The sequence below is a fragment of the Varanus komodoensis genome, unplaced genomic scaffold (genome assembly GCF_004798865.1).
Source record: "Varanus komodoensis strain SLA01 unplaced genomic scaffold, ASM479886v1 scaffold23, whole genome shotgun sequence".
Classification (NCBI taxonomy): Eukaryota; Metazoa; Chordata; class Lepidosauria; order Squamata; family Varanidae; genus Varanus; species Varanus komodoensis.
In genome coordinates, this window is record NW_025335627.1 from 13651597 (window position 1) to 13678693 (window position 27097).

The following is a 27097-nucleotide window of genomic DNA, read 5'->3' on the forward strand; positions in this document are numbered from 1 at the left end:
CCTGAGTGGCCTAGTGCTTTTCCCTACTTTCTTCAATTTAAGCCTAAATTTTGCAACAAGGAGCTCATGATCAGAACCACAGTCAGCCCCTGGTCTAGTTTTTACTGACTGCATAGAGCTTCTCCATCTTTGCCTGCAGAGCACATAGTCAATCTGATTTCTGTGTTGACCGTCCGGTGATGTCCATGTGTAGAGTTGTCTCTTGGGTTGTTGGAAAAGAGTGTTTGCTATGACCATCGTATTCTCTTGACAAAATTCTACCAGCCTGTGCCCTGCTTCATTTTGTACTCCAAGGCCAAACTTGCCTGTTATTCAGGTTATCTTTTGGCTTCCTACTTTAGCATTCCAATCCCTCATGAAGATAAGGACATCATTTTTTGGTGGCAATTCTAGAAAGTGTTATAGGCCTTCATAGAACTGGTCAACTTCAGCCTCTTCAGCACCAGTGCTGCTGAAGAGGCTGGACTACTGTGATGTTGAATGAATGTACTACAGTGGTGCTGAAGAGACTTGGACTACTGTGATGTTGAATGGTTTGCCTTGGATTCGAACTGAGATCATTCTGTCATTTTGGAGATTGTATCCCAGTACTGCTTTTCCTACTCTTTTATTGACTGTGAAGGCTACTCCATTTCTTCTGAGGGATTCTTGCCCGCAGTAGTATACCTGATGGTCATCTGAATTAAATTCACCCATTCCTGTCCATTTTAGTTCACTGATTCCTAAGATGTCGATGCTCAGTCTTGTCCTCTCTTGTTTGACCACATCCAGCTTGCCTTGATTCATGGATCTTACATTCCAGGTTCCTATGGAGTATGGATCTTTGCAGCATCGGACTCTCCTTTCACCACCAGATACATCTGCAACTGAGTGTCCTTTCAGCTTTGATCCAGTCGCTTCATTCTTTCTGGCGCTCCTAGTACTAGCCCTCTGCTCTTCCCCAGTAGCATTTTGGGCACCTTCCAACCTGAGGAGCTCATCTTCCGGCATCATATCTTTTTGCCTTTTGCTACTGCCCATGGGGTTTTCATGGCAATGATACTGGAGTGGGTTGCCATTTCCTTCTCCAGTGGATCACGTTTTGTCAGAGCATTCTGCTGTGACCTGTCCATCTTGGGTGGCCCTGCACGGTATAGCTCATAGCTTCATTGAGCTATGCAAGCCCCTTCACCACGACAAGGCAGTGATCCATGAAGGAGATTACAAAACTAAATAGTGCTAAAACAAAACTACGTAAAAAATCAACGTTTGATTACTCATACAAATCATACACTGTAAAGTAGGAATTCTTTCTTGATAAACTACAATTTCTAAGGTGGTAACCATGATTTTGCGATACTTGTGAGCTACTGAAAAACCATTATCACCTTCTTACCATTAGCCATAATTACAGTCAGTACAACCTGAAATCCTCTAAGCAAATAATTAGATTTGGTGGTTCCCTGCTTAGTGATCCAATCCTGTTAGGCTCCAGGGTCAACTGGGAAGTGAGGTAGAATAGAGATACTAATAAATGACTTATTTAATTTATTTTAAATGATGCTCAGTGTGGAATAGTTAATTTATCTTATTTTATTGAAGTCTGAAATAATGTTGTAAGACGTCCAGAGACAACAGTAATGGATGGCCTACAATTTTTTAAAATAAATAAATAAATACTAGAAAGCAATCTGGGGTGCTCTCACAGATAAACAGAGCATTCAGAAAAGGCAGCATATCCCACTCTGAGCAGGGCACTTCCTCTAGTTCTACTCACACACTACCCTACCAACATGTTGCTCTTAGACCCTGTGTTCATTGTGGTTGAGGTTGGGGTAATAGGTGGCAGCAATCCCAGTGGTGCTGTTTTTTCTTGAATGTTCCTTCACCTGAGTTTCTCTGAAAAATTAAGATGACATGAACAATATTTTGACAGTGCAGTGGTTTTTTTTCCTCCAGCTTGGAGCAAGGGTGTGCTAGCTACAACCTCCATCATTCCAGGTGCAGTGTTAATTTCCCACCTGGAATTATTGAGGTTTATGACTTATTGTTTTAAATTGTCCCTGCATTTCTATCAAAAATGACAATTAAAGCAGCTTACAATTAAAACTGATCAGAACAATAGCATTTTACATTAACATACAATTAAAATATAACAATTACAGGCTAATAGAGAGCAAATAAAATCTGCACTGGACCCAAAAGTAGAGGACAAAGTTCTTCTTAAAGAAAGAGGTCTTTGCCAGCTGGTCAAAATATGGTAGAGAGGGAATGAATCTTCCCGCGGAGGGAGTGCCACAACCTGAATGTGTCCACTAGAAAGGTCCTCTTCTGCCTAACCACAAAATGTGCCTATGAATCAAACTGTAGGTTTGCCTCCATAATCCTAGCTGAAAGAGCTGCTCCTATGTTGATACACTGCCAGAATATTCTTCAGCTTTCCAAAGACTCCCCTATCTAAGATGAAATGCCCATAATATTTATAGGGTAATAAGGTAATATAATAATATATTACTCAGGAAGAGATGGGAATTAGATCGCTTCAGATTGTGATGGTTCAGAACCATAAAAATGCCATACACATACATAGATCCATAGCAAGGTATCACCTTCTGTAGCCTTTCTTTTTTTGCTGATGTATTATTGATAGAAGCACCCTTGAGCTACAGGTTATCTACATTAGTTTTCTACACTCACATTAGTCTAGCTTTTAACTTGGTCCTGAGGGCAACTGTCAGTTATGTTTAAAGCCTATTATCACAATCTGAAGATCAACAAAGTTATCCTAGCAATTCTAAAAATAGATATCTATGAGGCCTGCAATACTAGAAGGATTGTTACAATATCTGAACAGGGCCACTTGAAAAAATGAAAGCTCCTGTTTGATTGCCCAAAATGGGTTCCGATCCAACCCAACTTTGTATATTTTTCTGATTATCCTGAGTTCTTTCCTGTAGTCTCAGCTTGTTTAGACTTCCATGAATACCTTGATCATGCAAGCTAGTGAATAATTGATAACAAATTCATTTCACATCCAAATTGATGGGTATTTATGCAAATTAGCATTAATAATATGGGGGGGGCAGAAATGTGTGTTTTAGTCTCTTTTTTCCACTCAAATAAGCTTGTATACCATTCCAATTTTTATTTTTTTCATAAATTAGGATATGTGTGGAACTGTGTAAAGATCATTTGATTTGCACAGAGTGAGCACCAATAACCAACAGAAATGGAGGTGTTGCCAGCCTGAAGTGTGGTTAGTAAGATCATAAGACAGGAAGCAGAGGGGTGTTCTGCTGCTCTTGGCAAGCATCTCTGTTAAAAAAAATGCTTCAGCACCAGCCACAAGAAGCCATCATGCCAGATTCAGGCATCATGGCAATCTGCTCTGTAAAAAACAAGGTCACAATCCACCAAGGCCTGTTGTGTCACAAGATACAGGTCAATATGTGCATATGTTGTGTATCATATTTGCATCTGTTTAAAATGTTTATGTTTTCTGGTGCAGATAGGTAAGACAAATTAGTAGTAGTAGTAGTGCATTCTGTAGGAAAGAAATGGAAAGGAGAGTTGCATATAAATGTTGCTTGCCAAAACAAATTTCTTAATTCAAACTGCCAGTTTCCATCCCTTTGGCAATAAAACTAATCACTGGCATCTTGTTCTTTCCAATTAAATTTGCAGGTGAACAACTCATCAGGTAGACTTTCTTATGTCCACAGGGTAAAACAGAAAATCACAATGTAAATTTGTGGAAGAATATATATTTCAGTCTTGCATATTCTGTTCATATATTCTGGACACATAGTTCTAGAAATTCTTGAATGGTGAACAAATGACAATAGGGTCAAGCTGTGCAGGACTGAAACAAATATGTGAACAAGTTAATCTGAACTAATACTAATATCAAAATGAAGATTTTCAAATATCTGTTTATATTTAGAGCTGGAACTCTGTTAAACAGTCTGAAAACAAATTATGATACTTTATTTAGGGCATTTCTATTCTATCCAATATAGTATATGTTATACTATATAGTATACTAATGTGAACTCTTTGGGGGGTTTACAACAGTTCATAAAGGGGAGCTTTGGGCTGATTAAGCAGATAATAAGTCCATCAATAAATAAATAAATAAATATTATTAATGTAACAACACCCATTAAAATTTCCAAAATACACTATTACACCATTGACATACTACTAGAGGATGCTTATGCTACTGGTATATCAAAGGCATGAGGGGATCAGCATTCTGAAGATGGAAATTGTCCTTGAGCAGGTAAGACTGGGGGCAGAGCTTAGCAACCTAGTGAAATGGCCTGGCAGGCAGCAGAGAGGACAACATGAACTGGTTTCAAATATGCCAAAAGCAGATTTACAGAATGACAGGATGCAGATTAAATCCACAGCATGTATCTCGAGAAGTTAAGGAATGACCCCAACACGGTAATAGGCAAACTAAAAATAGGCAACACCTCCATCTCCACTCCTATTGTAATTAAAGAACTGGTATCATTTAATCCCAACAGTTTGACCTTTTTCAATCTTGTGTTCTGAGCCTCTTTGGAGGTCTATTTCTGATAGAAAAGCAAGTGTTAGAAATTAAGTGAACATGTAGCCAGACAGCAAACATAACTCCTTACTACCAATATTTAATAACTGCTCAAAAAGATAATTGAAATGCCTACATTAATACAACAAGAATTCTTGGTTTTTTAAACAACAGTATTTAAAAAGATAACTCTTGCATACACTTTTAAAGTGCTTGGCTTCCTAGCCAATTTTGAAGGGGAGAAATACAAGTATATTTATTTTTTCATTTTCCCTATGTATGAAATTTCTGATGTAAAAGTAATGGATTATTAGTTCTTTTGCTATTTCTTATGCCAAGGGCATCAGTTCAACATACAATGACATGTGGGGGAAGCTGAGAAAGCTCTATCTGAGGAAAACCTTTTATGCATTGACCTCCAGTAGTATCCTTTTAAAATCTCTAATTGGAGCTGCAGTCATGGTTTCTTTTCTAGGTCAACAGCCTTTTTGATTAAGCATTAAATGGACCTTCTCATCTCTTTCAGAAACATTTTTTTCCCAGGGCTTTGCTCCTCTAAATTACCATTCAACTCCCAGTATTTTTCAGGTTGCTACTTTGGGCCACCATTTTCTGACCACAAAAATACTGCAAGCCTTTTACTTCATTTAATCCTGCTGTTAGCTATATCAGTCTGTATTTGTACTGGCACTAGAATATCTATGTCAAGCAAGAGGTGACACAGTGGGGAGGACTCATGAGGCGACAAAATATAATTGGTCTAAACAGCTTGCAAGAATAGTTTGATTCTATAGGAAGGAGGAAGAGAAGAAGGAACAAAACTTGCAACAATAGGTATTGGATTCCTGTTTTCAGCTGGTAACAGAGATGGATAAATTAATAGCACAGTGGTTGTAAAAAGAATGTGCTGTTTACTTTTTGGTCCAGGAGGAAAGGATATATATGACCCTCCCTCCCTTCTGCTAACATTAGGACAGAAAAACAAGCACAAAAATATTATGACCTATGATTATGACCTATAAAGCCCTAAACGGCTTGGGTCCTGGCTACCTGAACGAGCGCTTACGTCCGTATATGCCCGACCGCCCTTTGAGATCTGCGGGAGAGTCCCTTCTCCGGGAACCCTCCATGAAAGAAATTAGGAGAGTAAGTACCCGGAGGAGGGCTTTCTCTGCGGTGGCGCCCAACCTATGGAATTCACTCCCCAAAGAGGTCCGCCTGGCACTGTCGTTACTGGTTTTTCGGCACCAGGTAAAGACCTTTTTATTTAAACATCATTTCAATTGTTAAAACATATGATCTGGCCAGGGCAACTTCTTCTTCCTTCTCTTTCTCCTCCTATATTTTTATTTTATACTGATAATTTTAATTTTATATTTGTAAATCAATGTATTTTTTGTATTTTTGTATTTAATGGTAATTTATTATGTACTATTGTATTTCAATGTATTTTATCATGTTGTAAGCCGCCCCGAGGTTTCGGCAAGGGGCGGCATAGAAATGTTATAACAATAATAATAATAATAATAATAATAATAATAATAATAATATAAGAAAATGCATTCATGGTGCTTCCTCTCTATTTGAAAAGTCGCTAAGCAACTGCAGAAAAGAAAACAATGCTGGAGCTCTTCCGTCAATTTTTATTTTGCTCAGTTTCACATTTTTCCACCCATTAATGTCATTTCTGTATTCTGAAAATGCACCTGGGCAGTATCTAACATGGTCACTGCACCCTTGCTCTTTTGAATCAATTAAATGCTGGATGTTTAATGCTGGAGGACAAGATATATCGTGGTTCCCACACTGGGAAATTTACATAAGATGTGGAAGACATGCCTCCAAAATAGGGATGGGCAACTAGTGAACCTCCAGATGCTTCATCCACAAACTCCCATGAGTTGGCCATGGGAGTTGGCCATGGCAGGTAGGGCCGATAGGAGTTGTAAAACAAAACGTATACAGATCTACAATTTCTTACTCCTACCCTAAGACTAGGATATTAGCTTACTGGAATAGGCAGGTTGCTCACCTGTAACTGTCGTTCTTCAAGTGGCCATCTATGCATTCACACATATGGGTGCTGTGCCTGCGCAGTGCCTGTAGCCTGGAAGATCCAAAAGCTTAACGGTTTTGGCAGGAACTCCGCACCCCTCCCCTCCCCTCCCCTCACAGTATAAGGAGGCGGAGTGCCCATCATTTCCCCAGTCTACTGAAGACCGACCGTTCGCCCCCAAGCGGAACTGATAATTATTACACATTTATGTCAGATCAAAGTGTGTTCAAGGAGACACACAAGGTAAGTATATAACACATGGAACTGTAGTCAAAGAAAAAACAGTACTGTAAACCCAGTCACCGACACCAAGTGGGGCCGGCAGGTGGGTTGTGTGAATGCACAGATGGCCACTCAAAGAACGGCAGTTACAGGTGAACAACCTGACTTTCTTCGTCGTGGCCTCAGTGCATCACACATTATGGGTGATTAGTAAGCTTACCACACCGGAGGAGGGACAGTGTCATCACTGAAGAACTGAAGAGAGGATTGCGTGACCAAAGGAGCAGTCCTGTCTGGCATGAACATCTAGGCAATAATGCTTGCCAAATGTGCAAGGGGTAGTCCAGGTGGCCGCCTTGAAAATGTCATGCAGCAGAATGCCAGTGGAGAAGGCAGAAGACACCCCAACAGCTCCTGTGGAATGGCCTCTGGGCATTACAGGCAACTCTAACTTGGAGAGTTGATAAGTGAGTTCAATGGTCTGGACGATCCATTTAGAGAATCTTTGGGATCTGATCGGGGAGCCTTTGTCATGCTCAGAATACTTGATGAATAGATGCTTTGTGTTCCGAAAAGGTTAAGTCTGAGATAGGTAAAAAGCAAGGAAGCGACAAACGTTGAGGGAGTGTAATGAACACTCTACTGGAGTAGATGGAGTAGAGAAGAATGCCAGTAAAACAATGTCTTGATTGACATGGAATGGGGAAACAACCTTTGGGAGGAACGTAGGATCGGTATGTAAAACAGCTTTCTCCTTATGAAAATTAAGGTAAGGAAGATCAATACGGAGAGCACAAAGTTCACTAACTTTCCTAGCCGATGTGATTGCAACAAGGAAAGCTGTCTTCCAAGACAACAGATGTAGATTGGTAGTAGCTAAAGCATGGGTCTTCAAACTAAGGCCCGTGGACCAGATCTAGCAAGCCATGCCCTTTTAACCAGCCTGTCCCACATGTTTTGCTCTCGCTGGGCGCATGCATGGCTTGCTTGCGAGGAGGTTGTTTTGGACTCGCTTGGAAAAGATCTCCTCATGAGCAAGATGGCACCTTGCCCCGTGCGCCCCCCCCCACCTTGCCTCACGTGTTCATGTGCACACCCCACCCCCACATTGGCCCATGCCTCCCTGCCGGCACTGCCTTGGCGGCCTGCGGCCACCGCTGGCACCTGTCAACTGGCCCCCTGTTCAAAAAGTTTGAGGACCCCTGGGCTAAAGGTTCGAAAAGAGGTTTGGTGAGTGCTTGTAAAACAACTGAAAGGCTCCATGTCAGGATGACTGATCTAACCAGAGGTTTAAAATCGTTAAGCTTTTGAATCTTCCCAGCTACAGGTGCAGGCGAAGCACCCATAATCTTCCCAGCGCAGGCGAAGCACCCATAATGTATGATGCACAGAGGCCACGATGAAGAATGCTGGATATTGTACATCTTGTCTCTTGAACAATCTTCAGAACTGTATCATGAAAACTCAGTTTGTTTATTATTTATTTATTATGTATTATTTTTCATTTTATTGTATTTCTATGCTGCTCAACAACTAAAGCTCCCTGGGAGGGTAACAAAAAAACCCCCCTTACAACCATAATATACAAATAGTCATTTAGCATCTGTGCCTGTTCCCTTACATCAGTCACTAGATCCCCTTCCTCATTAAGTGGTCCCACTCCCTGTCCCTCCCTTCCTCTTGCTATGTACATTTTGTCAGAAGCCCTTTTTGTTGCTCTTGATATTCTTTGCAAGTCTCAGTTCATAATCAGTCTTAGCCTTGAGAAGAATTCTTCTGCAATGGGCCTCTTCCTCCTGGAATACCCTTTTGTCTATTTGCCCCAGTGCCCATTTCCTACAGAGGTTCCTCTTTCGTCTAATCCCTCTTACCACCTCCTTTCACATCCATGGAGGCACTCTCTTTTGCCTCCCTGCCTTATTAACTAGAGGTATTGTCAAGGCTTGTGCCTTCAAAACCTCCCTTTTGAGTGCCACCCACCCCTCCTGAACTCCCTTGCCTTCCAGTAACCTATCCCAGGAGGCTTTTCCCAGTCTGGCCTTCAGTTAGCCAAAGTTGGCCCTCTTGAAGTCCCAGCTTCTAGTACTTGAAGTTGTCCAAGGTGCAAAAATGACAAAAGTCAGTTACGCAACCTTGAACTTCTTCCAGAAAGGTAATAAGTCTTTAATAATTTTGGAAAGAAAGTGTCCCTGAAAACTATGCTTGAATATAGCATGTCCAAATGGCAGTGGATTTCAATAAACCCTTCTAAATATTTAGGCAGTCCACCATGCAAATCCTGATTAATATCCTGCTTTTTGGTCTGGTATAACCACAAGGCAACATACCATAAGAACAAGATAGAATAAAATACAATATGTAAACAATAACCATTCTTCCTTATAGTTATATCTATCTATACCTAGTTTAGCTCAAATTATTTTTTAAATATGTGTCACTTCCTATCATAAAAATCAGCCTTGAAGCAATTTGTACATATAATGCAGAAATCCACAATTAATATAACAAAGGTGTGAAGAAACCAAAGTCAACATAAACTATAATCAGCACAATAATAAAGCTAAAATTAAATAACATAAAAGCATAATTCGACCATAACTAATGTCCAAATGCCTGGGAGAAATAATAGGACTTTGCTGAAAAGATAGCAGTGTTGGCATCAGACAAACTTTCTTGGGGCACTGTTCAATATATGGGAATATCACAAAAAAGGCCCACTCCTACAATGACACCTCCCCTGCTGAGCTTCTCTTTGAAGAAATCCACTGAGTCCAATGATCTGGGACATACACAATGATTGAGGTATTGAGTTCCCAAGTGTTATTAGCATTTCACATTTGGCCTGGAAACAAATTGGCAACCACTGCAGGTGACTCAGGACTGGGTTTATGTTTACTATGCCTAGTCCCAGTTAACTACTTGGCTGCCTAATTCAACACTATCTGTAGTTTCCAAAGCTTCTTCCAAGGCAGACCAACATACATAGACACTGATGCTAAGCTATCTCCATCCACACAGGGTCACAACTGGGCTACCAAACAAAGTTGCTGAAGGCACTTGGTACCACATAGGCCACCTCAGTCTTCAAGGACAATGATGGATCCAAGAGTAAGCCCAAGCCTCACATTTGCTGCTCTAGGAGGGATGCAAGTACATTTGAACAAGGTGAACAAAATTCATTCAGGCAGAAAACCTCAGATCTGTCTAGGTAACTGCCTCAGGGGTAAGTTTCCTTTAGGTTCATGGTTACTTAGGTTTTGAAAGACCCAGTGCCTCTAACTCCCAATTCAACCAGACTATCTGGAAGGATACCATGGTCAATGGTATTGATAGCTTTCAAGGGCCAGGCTTGCCCTCTTCAGGAGAGGCCTAATCACCATCTCCTTTAATGCAGCTGGGACCAGTCCCTCATTCAAAGAGGCATTTACACTTTCCTGTACCCAAGAACACATTCCCTCCTTGGCTTCAATAAGCAGCCACGAAGGACAAGGCTTGCTAATAAAGGTAATAAGCCAAACTTGTCCAAGCACCTTGTCCACATCATCAGGCATCATGAATGGAAACTTATCCAACAAAACAGGACCAGATGGTGCTCTGGACACCTCCTTTAAAGGGGCTACCTTAAATGTGGAGTCCAATTTGTACTGAATCTAAGCAAAGTGTTGTGTAAACTCATCACAGAGGGCTACCAAGAGTTCTACCTGATCTTCCTTTGGGTCTGCATGTAAAGGGCCATGAACCATGCAAAACAGCTCTGCTGAACAGCACCGGCAGGGCACAGTGCTGGTGGAGAAGAAAGCTTTCTTCACTGCGTTCACCACTACAGAGTATGCTTGATGGTGACTTCTTACCCATGTTCTGTCAGATTCACCCCAGGTTTTCCACCATTTGCACTCTAGCTGTTGACCCAGATGCTTCACTGTCCATAGATCTGCTGTGCATAGGACTTACTAGCTTAAGAATAATTTAATAAGTGGTAGGTAGAGCTTGCTGGGGGACTTCAATTATATGCAGTAAACAGGTAGTGATTAAAATTAGTTGTTTCTCTGGGATGGCTTAGCTACTGCAGTTCCTTAAATGACACCGTAACTTTAGCCTCTGGGTTGTGGCAGGTTTTCCTCTTCCCAACAGAATCTGAATAAAACATGTGTACATATGAAATAACTGCCACTGATTCAATAACCAAAATGCTTGCTTCAATTGTTAGTAGGGATACTCTATTCTGTGATATTGGTGCTTTGGTAAAGTGGAAATATTTCTACTCTTTTGTTTCTCATCCAGTTTCACAAAGGTAATTTAAAACAGAAATTGCAGGAACTAGGATCAAGTGAGAAACCAATTTCCTTATTCAATTTGTTACTTCAAGAGCCCAAAATACTTGAGCTAGAAATGGAAAGCTATTTCTATATTACTCATGCCAATGTATCAGCATCAGAACAACTAGGGCACCTGGAACATTTTATGCACGATTTTATGCAATCCAAAAACATAATTTGCATTTGATTTGCTGTGCATAATAGATATGCCCTTGTTTTGATGGACTAAACATGAAATTAATAGCGTAAGTTCTTCAGAAATCCACTATTTCATTTAGGGATCTTATAGTGTGCTCTGAATACAAAACTGAATGTTTTCTAGCACTTTCTGGCTATTGACTGGCAAACGCCATCTACATTATTAATATACACTAGCTATTTTGTGTGTAGGGTTTCGGCAAAAATGTAAGATAAACTGTACTAGCTACATGGTTCCTTTTCTAGTGCTAGTTAATGCATATCTTTTCATTTGAACTGCTAGCTTTGCTGCACCTTACAAGGGACAGCACCAGTTACTCTAAAGAGCCAACCAGTTTTGCCTTGTAAGTCAAATATTTCAAAGAGCTTGACGTCCAAGAGTCAAGAACATGGCAGCTAGTTTATGCCATGGTTCACAAAATACAAATTGTATCTAGGACAGAGTTCTCACACTATGCTTCCTAAAATATATTTCAGGAGAATGAAAATATTTAGGGAATGGAAATTAACAAGCATATCCTGCATCTCTTTCTCTTTCTGCATGTCAAGAAAGAATCTCTTGCCTTTCACCATTAAGTTCCTTTCCAAATTCCATTTATATAAATTCATTTCCTTTCATGTTTATTTTCTGGCTCAAAGAGCCTTGGTGCTCACCTTATTGGTAAACCAGTAGATTTGTGCTAATGGTAGACATCTCTGTATTGCATCCAGAGAGTCTGTAATCCAGTGCTAGAAAGTTTTAAAATGGCAATGTTCTTACTACTTGAGGTAGTACTTACTAGTGTAAGTACACCATTTGTTGGCTGCTTCTAACCTTAAAATGTGGCATTGACATTGGACACTAGTCTTTACATAGGAAATATAAAATACCCTCCATGGACTAAAATGTACCGCTATTAACAGCCTGCATTAACAGGTATTTTATTTATTTATTTATTTATTTATTTTATTTATTAAAACATTTCTATGCCGCCCCTTGCCGTAGCCTCGGGGCAGCTCACAACATAATAAAATACACAATAAATTAAAACATTTACTTATTACTTCAGTCTGCATTGTCCCAAATCATAGACTAATCAAGCTTTTAGTAGGGATGAACCAAATGCTGTGCACATCTCTTCCCCATCCATATATCAAGTAAGGAATGTATGTTATCTTTTTATCTCAAAAACAGCATTTTGCTGCTTTCCTTCACTGCAGTCCTTTACTTTAAGTTGTTTTCTCCACCCAGTACTGGAAATGAACTGGACGGCTTGCTTGCAAGGAGATCGTTTTGGACTTGCTCAGAGAAAATGACTCCGCACGCACCCACCCCTGCCTTGCCGCATGTGTGTGCATGTGCGTGCGCCCCCCAGCCCAGCCCAGCCTGCGCCCCCTGCCCACACTGCCTTGGCAGCCCATGCCCATCGCTGGCACCGTCAACAGGCCCTCTGTTGAAAAAGTTTGAGGACCCCTGTTATAGGCAAACCAAACTATGGCAGTGGTGGCAAGGAGTGCTTTTCAACAACTTCGATTGGTCGGACTTCCGGTTGGCGTCGTGGCAAGACGGCTGTGAAGAACGGGGGCTCCCATAATCACGCCGGTATTTGTTTGACAGTGAGCTGCTAGAGGCTCAACCAAGCCCTGTCGGGGCAGGGATTAGATGCCCGAGCACTCTTCTGGGCAATGTGGGGCAGCGGCTCCACATTTACTGGGAGAAATTCGGGTTTTTCTCAATCGAACAACACAGTGGAGAGATCAGCTCCCTGCAAGCCATAGACGACCAGATATAGCACAGAATAACAGCTTGGAGTTCATCGGACCTGCTGGGTGAGCATTTCTACCTTTTCAATACTACCCGTGAAAGAACTGAAGTGGATATTAAGTGCAACAAAGAAGAAAGAAAAACCACTTTGAGGGAGGGAGGAATTCCCCCTCCCTCCATGGAGTTTAAGCGGCGATTAATCTAGGGGAGAGGAACTGAGGATTTTTGAAAGTATGAGGCTGGAAAGTAAGATTTCCTTTTCCTAACTCCCCAAGGGCAAAGAATCTGAATAAAAAACTATTGTAGATTAAGTGATAGAAGGACAAATTCTTACTTATTTCTGATGAACCGCCATTTTCTTGTTAGATTTCTATTTAGTCTTCTTTGTGATGTCATATAAAGACAAAATAACTCTTTGCTGCCATCCTGTGGCTATTGGACTTATAATAAGTCTTCTTCCTCTTTTTCTTTTTGGAGATTTTTTCCCCTCTTTTCTCCTCTTTCTTTTCTTGTTCCTGCTTTGCAATTACTGGCAAAAAACTATCATCATTATGGAAAAAATACACTCTTCCTCCTCTTCGGCATTCACATCAGCTGCTCAGAGTTCAACTCATCAGTTCAAAGCCGAAGATGCCGAAAAATATCAAAAAGATCTACAAATGACTCTTTTGGCGATACAAACATCTTTAACAAGCATCCCAAGAGGCTATCCAAAATTCTATATCAAAATTAAGTTTAGGATTTATTAACAGAAATGAGGAACATGTCAGCTAAGCAGAAAAACTTCACAAATGAACAAAGAGAACGTCTTGACAAACTGGATAGTCCTGTTAAGGATGTATCAACTCAACTGGCAGATGTTCGACTTAAAATTGAACAGAATACACAAAAAATACAACAAGCACATGATAAAATTGAAACAGTAGACAAAGAAACACAATTAATAAAGCAAACAAACAAGTCATTATAGGATTTATTGACTATATTACAGATGGAGAAGGCATTTAATTATTTGAGATTCCAGAATATACCCAAAGGAAAGAATGAGGTCCTATGGGAATTAATGATTACCATGTTACTATCAGTAAAAAATCTCACACAGGAACAGAGAAAAACTCTGGTGGAACAAGTAGACTTGCTGATTGTTAAAAAGGTTAAGTATTTGGGAATTTATCTTACAGTTAAGTGTAGCACTCTGAAAGAAAACAATTATGATAAACTATTTAAGGATATTAAGATTGATTTGGAAAAATGAGCTAATTTGCAATTTTCCTTGCTGGGAAGAATAGCACTAGCTAAAATGAATATATTACCAAAGCTTTTCTTTCTATTTCAAATGATTCCCATAAAAATTGATAGAAAAGTTTTTGATGATTTAAACTTTCAACGCTTAAGACTTATATGGAGAAAGAAGAAACCAAGGATTAAACTAAAAATACTGAAGGAGGCTAAAGAGAACGGGGGCTTTGGTTTTATATCTTGAAGGGCATGATTTGCAAATGGGTTGGCATGCTCATATGTGATATGAAAAGGCTAAGCTATATGGCTCTTTCTTAAGTCACTATATTAGGAAATCATTAATGTCGGGGTGGAAAAAGTTAAAGACAAGATTGTATAATAAATTACCAAGACGGTTTTCACTTAAGGAAGCTCTTGTATATCCAAATGCATTGAACTTTGAAGGGACCATAAGATATGATGACATTCTGGATAATGATGGAGGATTGGTAACATTAGTAACTTTGTATAAAGAAAACCTGTATAAAATGTTTTATAGATGGTATCTGTCGCTAAATAGATTAGCTAACATGTCTTCAAATATGTTAAATAGATGTTGGAAATGTAAACATAAATTGGTACTTTCTATCATATGTGGTGGACTTGTGATAATGTGAAAAAATATTGGATTAAAATACATGAATGGCTCGAGGAAATGTTACAAAAATCTTTAGCTTTTAAACCTGAAGTCTTATTAGGCACTACACCTATTGATATTAGTAAACAAGAAAAGTATTGGATATTATATGTAATTACTGCGGTGAAGATTGTATTTGCTCAGTGCTGGAAATGTGAAGAACCACCCACCGATGAACTGATTCTAAAAAAGATCTTGGATGGTGCAGAAATGGATAGATTGACTTTGTCATTGAAGGAGAAGGAAGATATTGATTTCTATCAAACTTGGGACTCTTTTTATTATTGGCTAGAGAAACACGACTTTGTATAGATTTAAATCTGTTTTTAAGTCATTATAAATGGAAAAAAATGTGGGGGCTGACCCAGCAGGCCCCATGTTTTTGATTACTGATGTTGTTTTTTAGTTAGGGTATAATTTTGAATAAAACTTATTATTAAAAAAAAACACAACTTCAATTGGTCCATCAGCTGCATCCTTACCTGGATGAGCACTCCCTAGCAACAGTGATACATTATTTTGCCTCTGTCTTCTCCCCAAAGAAGGATGGGGGAGATCCGCATAGGAGATTAGATGAGGCTGGGGACTTAGGGGCACAGATTAGAGTCACCCCCCTTGAAGTCGAGGGGCTCCTCAGGACAGTGGACATTACAAAGGCGCCAGACCCTGACGGGTTACACCTGAGAGAACTTAGAGAGTTGGTAGGGGTTCTCTCACGCCCGCTGGCCTCCATTTTTGAGGCCTCGTGGAGAATGGGTGAAGTTCCAGAGGACTGGAGGTTGGCATCAGTGGTCCCAATTTTCAAAAAGGGTAGTAGAGGGGACATGGGGAATTACAGACGGGTTAGCCTTACGTCCATTGTAGGAAAAACAATGGAAAGGCTCATAATAGAGAGAGATCTAGTGATGCTAGATAGGGAAGGGAGGCTGACAGTCACACAACACGGCTTCTGCAAAAACAGGTCCTGCCAGACAAACCTTGTGGAGTTCTATGACAAGGTTTCGAGATGGCTAGATGGAGGGGATGCAGTGGATGTGGTTTACTTGGATTTCAGCAAGGCCTTTGACAAAGTGCCCCATGATATCCTGGTGGAGAAACTGAGGAGTTTTGGGATACACCAAAGCACTGTCTGGTGGATTAGTTGGTTGACTGACCAAAAGCAGAGGGTAACCATTAGTGGGGAATCATCGGGATGGCGGCCAGTGACAAGCGGGGTCCCCCAGGGCTCTGTCCTGGGGCCGATCCTGTTTAATCTTTTCATAAATGACATGGAAGAAGGAATGAACAGTCTGCTGATCAAATTCGCAGACGACAGTAAAACTGGAGAAGTGGCCACAACTGAGGAGCAGGTACTCCAGATCCAAAAGGATCTGGACAGGCTATGGAAGTGGGCAGGAGACAACAGGATGGCGTTCAATGTGGATAAGTGCAAGGTCTTGCACTTGGGGCATGGGAATGGGTGTCATAAGTACAGGTTAGGTGACAAGTGGCTGGAGAGCAGCACTTGTGAAAGGGACCTCGGGGTACTGGTTAACTGCAGGCTAAACAGGAGTCAGTAGTGTGATGCAGTGGTCAAGAGGGCGAACAGCACCCTTGGTGGCATAGCCAGAAGCGTGGCTTCTAGATTGAGAGAGCTATTACTACCACTCTATACGACTCTGGTGCACCTGCAACTGGAGTACTGTGCTCAGTTTTGGGTCCCTCATTACAGAAAGGATATAGCCAGGTTAGAGTCAGTGCAGCATAGAGCCACAAGGTTGGTGGCTGGTTTGCAGGGGATGGGGTATGAGGTGAGACTGTGGGAACTGGGTCTCTCTTCAGACCGGAGAAGAGAAGACTCAGAGGGAATATGTTGGCGACATAAGGTATGTGAGGGGATGTCACATGGAGATAGGTAGAGACCTGTTCTCCCCTGCAGAGGAAGGCAGGAGACGCTCCAACGCAGCAAAGCTCAGGGAACCAAGGTTCCATTTAGATGCCAGGAAGCACGTTCTGACAGTTAGGACCCTGAGGGTGTGGAATGGGCTTCCATGAGAGGTCATTGAGGCCACATCGGTGAGGGTGTTCAAAGATAGGCTGGACATGCACATGGTGGGCATGTCTTGAGCGGAGCCAGTTAGAGCTGGGGGTCAGACTAGATGGCCCAGGAGCCCCTTCTGACTCGCTCTCTTTTTATGTTTCTATGTTCTGGTAACCTCCCACTTGGATTACTGTAACGCACTTTACATGGGGCTGCCCTTGAAAACGGTCCAGATACTTCAACTGGTACAAAACAGAGCTGCCAGGTTGCTGACTGGGACCAGTCATTATTCTCATGTGACGCTGGTCCTCTCTCAGCTCCAGTGGCTTCCAGTTGAAGTCCGGGCCCAATTCAAGGTGCTGGTCTTGACCAATAAAGCCCTGAACAGCTTGGGACCAGGACACCTGAAGGAACGCCTCCTTCCTTATAAGCCCTCACGTCCCTTAGGATCTGCAGGAGAAGCTCTGCTCTGGGAACCCCCTCTAAAAGAGGTAAAAAGGACATCAACTCAGAATAGGGCTTTCTCTGCGGTGGCTCCCAGACTCTGGAATGCACTCCCCAGAGAGGTACACCTGGCACCAAGCTCATACTTTTTTTGGCACCAGGTCAAAACTTTCTATTTAAGTGGCATTTTAAAAGTTAACAGTTTTAATGATTCTCCAGTCGCTTTTGCTTCATTCTATTTTGATTTAATTTGATTTACTCAATGTTTATTTGTTTCATATTGTATCATTGTTTGAATTCTGTGGATGATGTTATTAGTTGTTTTAAATTGTTTTAAATTCCTGTAAGCTGTCCTGAGATATTTATATAAAGGACGGCGTACAAAAGCTTTAAATAAATAAATAAAACGACCCCCTTGTCATTAAAATAGCCCCAAAATACAGTAAGAAAAATGTCAACAAATCCAATTCAAATCAAACACTTCCACTCTAACATTGTTCTCTTTGAACTTTGATCCAATAAGCGATAAAACAATTACAATACTTACCCAAATAGACAGTGGATTATAGCCAGTGTCACACCCCATTTATATCAATGGAGCTGCTCTAAGTAGGACTAACATTGAATACATCTACATCCTTGACCATGTTAAGTACCTGAGCAGAGATCTTATCCATGATCATAGAATTCCAGATATACGTGTGTGTTGACATATTTCTAGTTCACAGCTCAGAGTTGAACCTTTGCTCCTTTACCCGCAACATGCTTTGAGGTAGCTAAAACTTTGCCTCTTGCACAATTCTTTTTTAATATGCAACCTAAAAATTTGTGTGATTTTGTGACTATGAGACTTGTCTCTTTGTAAGAAAGAGCTAATTTTCACTTTCATTTTTATTCTCTGCAATGGAGTCCTCAGGCTAAAACATCTACATTTATCTATCCTAACAAGACTCATTGATTATGCATATCTGTCTGTATACTATTGGTAAGGAGGGAATTCTGTGACTGTCCTTTAGGTAGCCTGAATTTCTCTTAGACCTCTTTCATTCCAACCCCTTTCCTCCAAAACGCTACATACCCATGAGTTCAGCTATTCCAGAAGGCTTCAAGAGCACAGCCAGTTTTAAAAGCTAGCACCAAAGAAGTTTCTAATTGGAAACTGAGGGTGTGAATGCCATAGTTTGAAGTAGTGTCCTCTGTGTTAACTTGTAAGCATTCAGACATTTGGCTGGTGTCACTTTTACTGTCATGAGAAATATTATGAAGGAAGCTACCACATGACCTTGCCTGAAGCCACCACTCATACATTCTAGCCAGAAAAAAATGTCCAGTTTAAGATGCCAGCAGGCGCATCAAAGAGGTATAATTTCTAACAAGAAGAGTTGTCTGTTGCAGGGGATCTTTATTCCATATGGTTGTAATTCAGTGCTGCATCTTGCACACAGTTTTAAACTATTGTTATTTTACTAATTTACTTTCAGTATGATTGACAATTTTGTTTCAAATTAAAATAGCAATGTTCCATGAGCACAGTTTCTTTGGGCAGGCAGGATTTAAAATATCTAAAGTATAACTTCATTTAATGCATAAACCTATTATTGGGGGTGAGAAAAATGGCTGCTTTGGGAGCTTATTCTCAAGTACTGCTGGCTGGACTTCAGAGAAATCAGAATCAGAGGGAGAATGGGAAGTCTAGGAATGTGGGCCATCTCAAGACACTGAGATGGGAGAAGCAGAGATGCTTATTTCAAGGCCAGACTCCCCAGGTGGGCAGGCAGTCCCTGGGAATAACCAAGATGCAAAGTTGGCATGAGGGAACTTAGGGCATGAGAGTTTCTCAGAGTCAGGTGAGGTGGATCCATGGCATATCATGAGCAGGGAAGAACAGCCTAGAGTATTGGCATGTTTAACAAACCACTCTGTGCATGCTCAGAGATTCATTCTGGGTGTTTTGTGCTTTGGGGGGTCAATAAGGAACACTTTCCAAGGAAAAATGTCTGTGGCTTTTAAATGCACAAAGGAGGAACCTTGGCTCATGACACCAAGATCACCCTAAGAATATTCACAGTTCCTCAGTTCCTCTGGCCTCAGAAACTTGTTCGGAGGTTGGAGCTGCAGCTTTGAACTAAGAGCCCCTCCCAGTCATAAGAATGACCATGGAAATAAGCTATGCAGGGCATGGAGTGGGTGGGCTCCCCCAGCATATGATGCATCCAGGTAGCACCTCAATCTCCTTTCCTCATGCTTCGATATTGGGTTTCTTTGCTGCTTTGCAAGATGAAGAAGCTCCCTCCATAGGATATGTATAATCCTCTCAGTTGAGCAGGTTAGTGGAAGTATCATTGGACTGTGCTGTCTATATTCCTACGAGTGCACAATCCTTTTTTCTTTTATCCACCCTTTATCCTTATTTATTAAAACATATGTCAATGTATAAAGTATTTTATATGAACAAAATGTTGATGTAGGGTTGCTCTAAAACATTTAAAAGTAACTGTACCATTTATGCAGTTCATTAATAAACACATACTTAGACCCCATGGCATGTAAGGCTCATCAGTGCAGGATGCAGAATTTGCACAAGGCTGTGTTAAAATATTTCATAAATCCTGAAGCTAGATAGGTAAAACTCTTCCCAACCCAACACCTAGAATGCATTACACAAATTAAGTCTGACTAGATTACTTTGGGTAATATGTTGCTGTGCTAGTTCTTAAAGGGCAAATTATTCTGCTCTCTGGCTATCTGAAATCCCGTTCAACTGCTATCTCTGACTTCAGAGATTTCCCAAATGCTGCCTAAATATTTTCAAGGCAAACACTGAAGCCACAATTGCTAAGTGTTTATTTGCCTGTTTGTTTTCATTAGAGGACATTAATAACTATGTTCAGGTACTCAGGTTGCTGAAGCACAAATTACCAAATTTTGCACTGTGTGGTAAAATTGTGAGGACATAGAACACACAGATACATCTATTATGAAGACAAGGCAACTATGAAGACAAGTATGCTACTGGATAGCAGGGAAAGTAACTATGCAGATTTTATTTTAAAATCCAGAGATCAGTAGTTTATGAGTCCACTTGGGAAACAGTTATTTGCCCTACTTAATTGTATCAAAGAGTGCCACTACATTTGATGTCTACCTGATGTAAGAAACAGGAATGTTAAAAGTACACTGTGATAAATTGAACAAAAGAAGCCTATCTTTAAAGGAAAAGCCATATCATATTTTCATTCCCCCCCCCCCCCAGTCTTATTGTGTACCACCATACCCACACTCTGTTGCACCCATTCACCCTTGGGGAGGTTCAGACTTCACAATAGTCCACATCGAACAAGGGCAAACATGCATGTGTGGAAGTGGAACAACCTTGTTGGTGTTGTTGTTAGACGCGAAGTCATGTCCAACCCATCATGACCCCATGAACAACATTCCTCCAGGCCTTCCTGTCCTCCATCATCCCCTGGAGTCCACTCAGGCTCAAACCAACTGCCTCAGTGACTCCATCTAGCCACCTCATTATCTGCTGTCCCTTTTCTTTTGCCATCTATTGTTCCCAGCAGTAGGCTCTTCCCCATTTAAGCAGCCTTGTGATGTGTGAACTGGGCAATATGTTTGCGAGTGCATGTACACATGGGGATCATTCTATTTCCTTAGTCTGCTAGACCCAACAAGATGCATTACATGATTGCTGCAATCATCTATAAAAGAAACTACCTTGGTAATATCACAGAATCTCACAAAACTGAGATTGTTGACTTAACTTTTCATTTCCTAGAATTTATCTATACCAATACTAACCCAGAAAAGATTTTACTTTTTATTTCCTCAAAACTTTCTTCATTAGAAAATCAGCAATTCAAATTATTAACTCAGACTGAAATTATCATGCACATTCATATTATTCACTTTTTAAAATTATGCAAAGTGGCATTTTTGAAACAAATAAAGAAAGAACTTATGATACAGAGATATTATTCAGTGGTTAATGGATTTACTCAGAACATCAGCCAGACTTTTAAGGGCCTCCTTAACTACGAGTCAATTTTCTTAGGTTGCATTATACCTAAAGTTTCAAGAACAAACAATTAAATGACCCATACATTAGAGCTATAACCAACATGCTTTAAGAATATGGCACAGATTCAACAAGCTATCTTTGCAAATATTAATTACTCTGCATACCTGCATATGGATTTTTCTTCAATGGAGGCTTTAGTTCCTGCTTCTGCATTTTTGAAAGAGAGTGAAAATGATTTCAAAGCAGCTACCAAGATAACACCAGTTAATATCATGGTATCTAGTGATGGAACAAGCTGTTGCTATCCCCAGTCTTGCATATCCCCCTCTCTCCTCCAGCATGGCTGCAAGAAGATTGTGAGGTTGCACTTCAGTTTATTATTTATGACAGTTCAGCACAGCCTGAATCCTAAACTGTGTTTAACATTAACAATGGTTGCTTTAAGTAAACAGCTTAATAACAAAAGAAGGCCCAAGTAATTCAATATCCTGTTATCTGCTATGGCCACCCTGATCTTACGGGAAGGCAACAAGCACAAAGGACAATAAGCCTTTCTTGATGCTGGTATTCAGAAGCATGCTGTCCTGGATTCTCAAGGTAACATGCTGCATATGGACTAGAACAATTCTCCATTAATTTGTCGATTCCCTTTTAAAGCCATCCAAGCACAAAGCCGTTGTCACATCTTGTGGTAACAAATCCCATAATATAACTATGCTTTTCCTGAATGAGTACTTCCTTGTATCTACCTGTTCTGAATATCCTACCAATTAGGCCATGGGATGACCCCAGGATATAGTGTTATGGGAAAACTTTTCACCATATCCATTTTCTCTACGACATGTATAACTTTATAAATTTCTACAATCCCTCCTTTTTTAAAAACTTAAAAGCCCCAGGCAGTTTCCTGCTAATTTTCTGCACATTTTCTAGCTCTGTATTATCCTTTCTGAAGTGGAGTGGGTAGAAATATATTCAATATTCTAAGTGCAGTCACACCACATATTTATAGATGTAGGCAAATTTATTCCTGACACTTACTTTCACTATTGCTGTCCACAATGTTTAACTGATCTTTAAAGCCTACATGGCTTGGGGCCAGAATATCTGGAAGAGTATTTCCTAGATCAGCCTGCCCATGTTTTAAGATCATCAAAGGATGGCCCAACTATTACATTACATGGGACAAGGCAAGAAAGAACTGTTGGTGATACTACTCTGACTATAGATCCCCTTCCGATGGAGGTATATCTGGTGCTGACATTAGGTTCTTTTTGATGCCAGGCTGAAAACTATTTGGTTGTCCATGTATTTTAAGATGGTCGCTATAGTTTATTTGATGTATTTCCTGCCCACTGCTGCTATAGTTTATCTTATACACACAGACAGAATTGCTCATATTAGAAGATGGCTTGAGGGCAGATGGAGGAAAACTCCTATTGGATACAATCAAGCCCTCTGTGTCTATAGTCAAATATAATTGGAGGCAGTGAGAGCAACAAAGAAACACTGACTGTCTCCAGTAAATCTTCTCTTTGCTGTCCAGAAGATCTCTCTGGCATTGTCCAGGGCCTGCTACATACTGGCCCCAAGGACATCTTGCAGCCATCTGAGGTCCACTGCCATAATTTGCAATGAGAATGTGGAGAATAACCACTTGCACTTTCATTGTTTGGTCAGTCTTCATTTAGATCAGGGCTTCTCAAACTTTTTCACCAGGGCAATGGTGAACTTTTTCAGGGCAACTTTTTCACCAGGGCAACTTTTTCACCAGGGGATGGCATGGGGGCAGGGGGAGGGTGTGCGGGTGAGGCAAGGAGAAGCGAGGCGCAGGCGGGCGCATGTGGCGAGGGGAGACAAGGCAAGGTGGGGGTGGGCACGCAGCACGAGGCAATGGTGGGCATGTGAGGCAGCCGCTTGCTCACTTGTAGATCATTTCTTCTGAGCGAATCCAAAACAATCTCTGTGCGAGCAAGCTGCCGCCTCCTTGCGCACAGGGCGTGTGTATGGGCGCAGCAAGTCCAAAACCTCTGAGGCGGGCTGGATAAATTGGTATGGTGGGTCAAATCCGGCTCACAGGCCATAGTTTGAGGACCCATTATTTATATCCATGAAGGATTTTGTAGATTCCCACTGGACACTTTTGACATGCCACAGGGATATGTTTTATTATCCAGGTGGCATGTGGAAGTGCACATTTCATTCAACTGTATTTCCAAACCACACTTGTTTTCTCAGGATACTCAACTTCCAGGTATCTCCTCTAACGCCAACTGAGGCTCAGCATTCTCTGACTAATGAGCATGCTTGGTTCTCATTGGGATGTTTGGAAATCATTTTGCCCCATTGGTTATTTTCCCCCGAAACAAAGTTTTCTCTTTCTGCAAACCTTGGGGTTCTCTGGAGCATGAATGTTGTTGTTGTTGTTGTGGTTCTTGTTAGTTGCGAAGTCACGTACGACCCATCACGACCCCACGGACAACATTCCTCCAGACCTTCCTGCCCTCCACCATCCCCTGGAGTCCACCTAAGCTCCCACCAACTGCTTCAGTGATGCCATCTAGCCACCTCATCCTCTGCCATCCCCCTTCTTTTGCAGTCAATTGTTCCCAGCATTAGAGTCTTCTCAGTGAGTCCTTCCATCTCATTAGGTGGCCAAAGTATTTGAGTTTCATCTTCACTATCTGGCCTTCGAAAGAGCAGTCAGGGTTGATCTCCTCTGACCGGTTTGATCACCTTGCAGTCCAAGGGACTCACAGGAGTCTCCTCCAGCACTATAATTCAAAGGCCTCAATTCTTCGGCACTCAGCTTTCCTTATTGTCCAATTTTCACAGCCATACATTGCAACTGGGAAAACCATAGCCTTGACTATACACACTTTTGTTGCCAGGGTGATGTCTCTGCTTTTTAGTAGGCTGTCTAGATTTGCCATAGCTTTCCTCCTAAAGAGCAAGTGTCTTTTAATTTCTTGGCTTCAGTCCCCATCTGTAGTGATCTTGGAGCCCAGGAAAGTAAATTCTGTCACTACCTCCATATCTTCCCCATCTATTTGCCAGGAAGTGATATGACCGGATACCATGATCTTAGTTTTCTTAATGTTGATTTTCAAGCCAACTTTTGCACTCTCCTCTTTCACCCGCATCAAAAAGACTCTTTAGTTCCTCTTCTCTTTCTGTCATTAGAGTGGTATCATCTGCATATCTGAGGTTGTTGATATTTCTCCCGGCAACCTTAATTCCAACTTGTGATTCATCTAGCCCCGCCTTTCTCATGATCTGCTATGCATAAAAGTTAAATAGGTAGGGTGACAATATACAGCCGTGCCGTACTCCTTTCCCAATTTTGAACCAATCAGTGGTTCCATGTCTAGTTCTCACTGTTGCTTCTTGATCCACATACAGGTTTCTCACGAGACATAAAAGGTGATCTGGTACTCCCATCCCTTTACGAACTTGCCACAATTTGTTGTGATCCACACAATCAAAGGCTTTAGCATAGTCTATGAAGCAGAAGTAGATGTTTTTCTGGAACTCCCTAGTTTTCTCCACGATATAGCGTATGTTGGCAATTTGATCTCTAGTTCCTCCACCTCTTCGAAACCCTTCCTGTACTTCTGGTAGTTCTCGGTCCACATTCTGCTGGAGCCTCGCTTGTAGGATTTTGAGCATAACTTTGCTAGCATGTGAAATGAGTGCAATGGTGCAGTAGTTTGAACATTCTTTGGCATAGCCCTTCTTTGGGATGGGAATGTAAACTGACTTTTTCCAATCCTATGACCAGGATTGAAGATTGATTTTCTTGAAGAGATCTCCGATCCTCCCTATTCTATTGCTTTCTTCTATTTCTTTACACTGTTCATTTAAGAAGGCCTTCCTATCTCTTCAAGCTATTCTCTGGAATTCTGCATTCAATTGGGTGTATCTTTCTCTTTCCCCCTCGCCTTTCACTTCCCTTCTTTCCTCAGCTATTTGTAAAGCTTCCTCAGCCAGCCATCTTGCTTTCTTGCATTTCTTTTTCTTTGGGATGGTTTCAGTTGCTGCCACTTGTACAATGTTGCAAACCTCCATCCATAGTTCTTCAGGCACTCTATCGGATCTAATTCCTTAAATCTATTTGTCACCTCTACTGTATATTCATCAGGGATATGATTTAGGTCATGCCTGAGTGGCCTTGTTTTTTACAGCATCAGACTCTCCTTTCACCACCAGATACATCCACAACTGAGTGTCCTTTTGGCTTTGACTCAGTTGCTTCATTCTTTCTGGCTCTATTAATGGGGTTTTCATGGGGTTACGTCCATGGGGTTTTCATGGCAAAGATACTGGCGTGGGTTGCCATATCCTTCTCCAGTGGACCAACTTTTGTCAGAGATCTCTGCTATTACCTGTCCATCTTGAGTGCCCCTACATGGCATAGCTCATAACTTCATTGAGCTATACAAGCCCCTTCACCACATCAAGGCAGTGATCCATGAAGGGGATGCATGATGTATTCTCATTATATTAGTTATTAGCTTGGACTCTGTGACTCTATCTATTCACTTATTTGCATAGCCTGTTTTTTTTATCTGACTTAAATGAAGCAATTCTGAACAATCGAAGAGACAGCAGAGTGTCTGAAAATGCATACCAGTGCGAGCAAGGAAATTAAAGACAGCAGAGGAGTAGCTAGGTCTCCCACTGAAAACAGTGGGAATGTAAGGTAGGTGGTAATATATATTCTCAAAAATATAGGTGAAGAATTCTACTTCACTGGTCCTAAACTTTCATAAGATTTCTTAAAACTCTAACTCTAATTACAGAATGGATTGTTCTCTTTCTTTTAAAAGTAAAAAAAAGTTCATTTCCGAGAAGATACATGTTTGCAATAAGATATTGAAAGGCTATGAAATGGTCTTCTAATTCATTTTTCATTTTTCACACATATTATGGAAATTTAAATCTAGGTATTTTAATTTAGCAAACAGGATACTTCCTATCAGTTTAAAAGTCTTACTAGGCTTCAGTAGAAACTAAATCACAAGAGAAACCAAATTAGTATGACAAACAAATTGCTGAAAAATGCAGGCTTCCATTAGAAGGGTGCACAGGAAAAATGTTTGGAATTTGTTTTGGCTTGAAGCTTCAGATAAGCACCTTACTCTGATTAAGACCTAAGTGGAACATTGTTTCACCTTCCAAACCTTCAGATGTCTTTTTATTATCTATACTGAGGAAATCAGCAATCAGAATTGGATGAATTCAAAGTATAGTATCATAGTATCACATGAAGTCATAGTATCTCCCCCAGAGGGGACGAACAAATTGATACAGATATATTTGGACAAAAGTTTGGAGGCTTCTGGACATCAAGCTTTTGATATGTAGAGGATTTATGTAATAAGGCTAGCAAGTTTACGCCCCACTAGACAGTATCAAGGTCATGCTGGATTCCCAGATCTAAGGTCAGAAACAGAACCTTGCAGCCGGTAATCTGTGCCCTGATCTTAACTCCCCACCCGCAGCTAGACAATCACCCAGACAGTACCTATTTAAAAAACCTGTTTCTTCCAGGAGGATTTGTGAAGGAAATTCCATGGCAGTTGAATAGCCACAAGGAGAGTATGCAATACTAACTACAGGAG

General features: G+C 40.9%; 1 protein-coding gene and 1 long non-coding RNA gene across 3 annotated transcripts in view; both read right to left on the minus strand.

The window, feature by feature from the left end:
- SPAG16 (sperm associated antigen 16) overlaps nucleotides 1-27097 on the minus strand; it is a 584427-nt gene that overhangs the window by 327253 nt on the left and 230077 nt on the right. The gene's annotated exons all lie outside the window — the stretch shown is intronic.
- LOC123024372 lies at nucleotides 9104-26298 on the minus strand. Its single transcript, XR_006414908.1, has 3 exons — nucleotides 25769-26298; nucleotides 20728-20730; nucleotides 9104-9114 (listed from the first exon to the last, which is right to left on the minus strand). It is a non-coding gene; the product is annotated as an uncharacterized LOC123024372 (long non-coding RNA).